Below are 6,000 nucleotides of genomic sequence, written 5' to 3'. Positions count from 1 at the left end.
AACTATTCTTGTCCAACACAGAAAACAAGCAAAACTTTATAAACATGTTGTCAGCACACCTTTCACAATCTGGATGTCATACGTCTCATGCCGAAGCTGATGCTGATCTACATATCGTGACAACAGCCATCCGTGCGGCAGAACACTCTCAAGTAGTTGTCATTGGAGAAGACACCGATCTGCTTGTCCTATGCTTTTACGCAAATTCAGATGCAAACAACATTTTTTTTACATCTGATTCTAAAGCTTCATTTAAAGGCAAAAAAATCTGGGACTTACACAACACCATTCATGTGCTTGGGGAAGAAGTGCGAAAACTGCTCGTATTTATCCACGCATTTACAGGCTATGACACAACTTCTAGATTGTATGGCATTGGTAAAGGCGCCACTTTGAAAAGACTGTGTCTGATGAAAAATCCGAAACCATGCTAGTATTTTTCTGAAAGATTCGCTACATGACGGGATTGAACTTGCTGGTATTGCAGTTATCACAAGTGTGTATGGAGGAACACATTGTCAGGGATTAGATCTGTTGAGATATTGCAAGTTTGATCATAAAGTACAAACCAAGAAAGTGCTGGTCTGGTGCAGTCCCTTCCTCCTACTTCAACTGCAGCTAAATACCATAGCTATAGAGTCTACCTTCAGGTTCAGACATGGATTGGCCGGGACATTTCTCCAACTGACTGGGTTTGGACGATGAATGGTGACAAACTAGTCCCTGTTAAGACATCTCTACCAGCAGCACCTGAACGACTTCTGAAGATGATACGCTGTTGTTGCAACTAAATGAGATTCAAAGCGTTGTACCTGTAGGAAGCATTGACTTTGCTGTACAGCAGCATGTGGCGAGTGTCATGGACTGAGCTGTAGCAAAAAGGGTGAGCTCTTTGATGAGACAGAACAGGACTAAATATTACCGAAGTTGAGATTGATGAACAATATGTGTTTACTGAATACAGTTATACTCAATTTAAAGCAAATCATCTATGTGTTATTCTATATAAAAGGATACTTAAGTAGTTCATTTTTATGTATGATTATGCATGATGGTTCTGTACTGTACATATCAATTCATCAGTGGCATCTAGAGTACCCAAAACATGTGTTGTATCATGTTGAGGCTAATTTAACGACAATGTAAATTTCTCTGACGACCATGTATGTTCTTATTATTATGTTAAAATGTTTAAATCAATTTATAAGGAAAAATGAAAAGTACCAGTATGTGTTATTAAGGCCGTTTACTTATATTGAATATAATTAACAAAATAAAACTTAAAAAAATAAGACATGCAATTTCAAAATTATTTGCATTACCTGTGTAAAAAACTGGGTGGGGAAAACAAACATCAGTATTTGTAAAATTCATTTGAAAATTATACGTTACATGATCTTTTCAATGTGTTAACTTTAAAACGCCCGCATATAAATAATTGGTTGTTTTTGGTTCAATAACATACCAGAAGAGCATCCCAAACTTAAAACTGGCGTTTATTCAATTTCGGTCACTGTTTACAGGAAATTTGACACTCTTAAAGGTAGTATATGTAAACGTGATTTTAAGAATTTTATACTCGGAATTCTTCTGAGGACTTTTTTCTGTGGTGTAGAAAAGCTTGATCTTCACAATGGTGCTTGATTTATTTCTGTTGCAATTTGTTTAAGGTAGAGCCCATTCCAGATCTAAATTGATTGGATTATAATCCACTCTTTTCGGTCCTACACATCATCTTAACACACCCATGGTTTCACATCCAAACCTTGACTTCCAACTTGCCCAAACATCCGCAACTCCAGCTTATGAAAAACCGCTAGTGTTTGAGGCCAATATAAAAGTATAATTCCAACTGGCTTAGTCATTCCAAAAAGCCCACCACCACTACTTCAGGAACGACAGTATAGGGGTTTAAGAGCATAAAATAATTTAGATTATAATTTTTGTAACAGCATTTGCTCAAATTATTTTATGATTTTAAACCCCTACGTCAGGCTCCGCACACCAGCCTACTGTCGTTCCTCCTGCTGTAAGATAACCGCCTTCTTTTTGAAGCCTTCGTTTAAGAGCATAGAATATTTTGAGGAAATGCTGTTACAAAAAATATAATCAGGATATTTGGGCATGGTGTTAGCGAACTAAAAACAGGTAGACAGGGGGTCGAAGGTAGGCAGACAGAGCGGGAAACGGCTAGTAATAGCAAATGCTGACTAGTGCCGCCCCGGTGGAGCAGTTAAGCCTGGTTGATGGAACTGAAGTCGTGGTGGTGGGCTTTCAGGAATGACTTAACCAGTTGGAATTATACTGTTACGTTGAAGCATCCTAACAACACACAATGTAAATTCTTTGCACTATGACAAGAGAAGTGTATTGAAGAAAGTTTTACTTAGATTTCGACCGTAAATGATCTATGTTATAAATGGCATCCCAAAGAACGTTTTTATTTTGTATCAAATGTATTAAACTCTTTATTTAAAAACGATAAAAACTCGGCAGAGCCTCATTATATCTTTTCAAAATGAACTCGCTTAATAAATTCGATACAAAATAAACACTCATTTGAGATCCTCTATTTATATTATGAAATGAGGAACACGTATATGTTGGAAATACATAATGAATGGGTTGGATCTTGAATTTTTAATTTATGGATAATTTTAGACCGTAGGAAAAGTAAAAACTTATCAATAACACATTTCTTTCAACTATCCTTCATATCTGTTTTAAAGGAACACTCGAAATTTAACATGTTTATATAAATAAAAGTTAGTCACACAGCTATTATAATAATCTACGCCTTGTTCGCTGCCATGTTTAGTCTGTACGCTGGTTAGAGGCAGTGGTTATTTCCCTTTGTCAAGGGAAAACAATGCGCTTGTAAAACCGCTAAATATTCACGCGCATACCTGTCGGAAATTATGGCAGGAACCCCAAGGCACTCGTCTGTGGTTAACTGCAATGGTAGCATTACTGAAATAGACGATTAATTCAAGGCGATGAAGACACAATGCAGCCATTGCAGGGTGAGGGAAGACCTTAAAAAATCTAAAAGAAGGCTAGTATGCACCTAGACATTTACCTTACGTATACGTAATATTTTACACTTACCTCCATTAATTCCGCGCATACATTTGCTGCGAAATAACTAACTGGCTGCCATTCGGACTGGGAGGGATACATGTTTTATTTCATCTTTAACGTGTTTCTGACAGATGGCCCTCTCTTGGTTTATTATGTTATATATCATTCCTGCTTATTTAAGCACTTATAAGAAAAGATTAAATTTATGTTAACCGTCATTCCAAATATGTTAAAATGATATTTTCACACTCAAACCTATTCAGCCGCGTCTTCGATCAAAATTCCTCTTGTCCAATCATTTAAAATCAATAAACACTCTTGAGAAAGTATCTGTTCAACATTTCATCTTGTTTCAAGTATACTTAGAATAGAATGAGTTCACAGATTTCGCTTGTTTTTCATAACACTGGTTCCTGATATGTCTGCAACGAGTACTGATAATGTAGATTGTACAAAAAACTACTTGATCAATCACTATAAATAATCTTTTTATGTCGGTAAACTGTTAGAAATATGCAATCAAACTGGCAATATCAGTTCAAATTAATGTGTTGCAACAAACCTTCAGAGCTGTCTTGCCAAATTATAAAAAAAGAAGTAAACATCGTCATGAATTCAAATTAACCGGTGAATATTGACCGAAAATAGCATAATGTCAACAAAGGGCGTTACATACTATGATCTCTTAGACTATCATTGTCAAGCACTATAGAGAAAAATGAATAATTATTGTTCATAGTATTTGAATTTTATTCGTACTTGATTACAATGATCATAAAATAGATACACCATAAACACAACTTACCAGCGAAAATTTACACTCGATTAACGCAATAATTACTGCGCCGACTTCGAACCACCACCCCCACTCCCATGAACAGCCGTCGTCATCTATTGTAAACGGTTTCAGAACCATGCTACAAATACAAAAAAGATAATGAAACAACAAACTTGACAGATTGCAGTGAAAATCAACAGAGCTTTGCTAGAAAAGTGAAAAAAGAAGACTATGAATCAGAGTGGTATGAAGGAAAGGAAAAATTTAATAGGGAAAATGAACATCATGAGTGGAAAGAAAAGGCAGAAGAAAAAGTGAGAGAAGATGAGATGGCCTCAAAAGACTGTTACGAAGAATTCGGAAGAAAAGAATAATGAAATGAAAAGTATTTTGATACTGTGCTTACAAGCAAAGAATTCAGTGCTATCTGCCCTAATAATGGGCAAAACAAATTAAAACGACAAATATTGTTGCCTCAAAGTTTAATGGAATTATTCCTGGATGTGTTCTTAAATTTTTGTATCACAAAATTCAACTATCAGTAAGGCAAGGTAATCCGGTGTATTGATTGGCCAAAGGACAATGTAAAGTTGAATAATGTGGAACATTCTCATATTGTATTCAAAAGAAGCCCAAGGAGAGAACAGACGTCACAATTAAAGATGCCACTAACAAATCATGTCAAATCGAAGAGGTTCTTCGAAAAGCAAACTCAGAGTGGAATGTGCACGATGCTCTGCATAAGGACCATTTTACATGAATCGGTGCTAAGTCCGGAATTTTTCAAAGATGACGAGTATTACATACAAGAGGTATGTTTTGTCCCCTTCATGGTAGTATCATTTACTGAACAGTAAATAACAGTGGCCAGCCAAGATCTGTATAAAATATAGTAATGGGGTATTCCATATGGATGCAACTAGAACTTTAAAAAAGAAACTGCATAAAACTGGGTATTATATTACTGTTTGGTGATACAAGATCAGGATGCATACAGTGTTCCAGTACTTGAGTTTATTACATACCACCAAGCTACACATGTTGTTCGATCACTTCTCATATTTAAAGCCACTCTTGGTCAAAATGAAACACCAGCTCGTATAGAAGTTGAATTTTCATTGCCATTGATTCATAGTGTTCCTCTGGCGTTCAACTGCATGACTATACACGAGTACTTAAATGTTTGCTTTGAATTTGAGGCTGGTAAAGCAAAGAACTTCACTTTCATCCATGTATGTTCTGCTTACATGATACGGCCTGTGCGTGATTGCTTGAAGGAAAGGGGAAAGGATAAAGCTATAAGAGAAGTTGCGCTGAGGATGTTTGCAATCATGCAGAACACAACATCAACGTCTGAATCTGAATAAAGCAAAGAACTTCACTTTCATCCATGTATGTTGTGCTCACATGATACGGCCTGTGCGTGATTGCTTGAAGGAAAGGGGAAAGGATAAAGCTATCAGAGAATTTGCGCTGAGGATGTTTGCAATCATGCAGAACACAACATCAACGTCAGGACGTGTTCAGGTCTGGAAACAATGGTGCAAAGTGTTTAGCAGCCGTTTCCAAACAAAAGACGTAGCAAAGGCTGTGAAGCAAGTGAGTGGTTAGTCAAGCGTCGTCAGATTCATTTGATGAATCTCCAGTTTGCAATGAAGGTAATGTTATTGTTTCCACTATTTAATTTAAATTGTGTCCTAAATACATGTCCACTGTGTGTTTCCTTGACCGATTTTAGGACAATATGTGCAGCAAGACGATACAACGCCCCTTATCCTTGACAATACGAAATAATTTAATCATAATTTTCTTAAATAATGAATATCTTTATATATCTGCGTAAGAAATGAGATTCTTCTTTACACTGAATCAGAAACGATCTAAATATAAATCAATAGAAAGTTTGAAAAATCCTCGATTGTTATTGGCCCTCACAAAAATTCAAACACCAAGTATATGCTACCTTTTACTACTGGCACAAGCCATGGTGGAAAGTAGACTGACTAGTTATAAAATGAAACTATTTTTTGGTACATTCGTTATAATAAATCTCACTTAAATTAATGAACAGGCAATTTGAAAAATCCTCGATTGTCATTGGCCACATAGAAATGCAAACACCAAGTAAAATAGTGAACAGA

This window comes from Mya arenaria, chromosome 8, assembly GCF_026914265.1.
Source record: "Mya arenaria isolate MELC-2E11 chromosome 8, ASM2691426v1".
Lineage (NCBI taxonomy): Eukaryota > Metazoa > Mollusca > Bivalvia > Myida > Myidae > Mya > Mya arenaria.
This window is presented reverse-complemented; position numbering follows the sequence as displayed.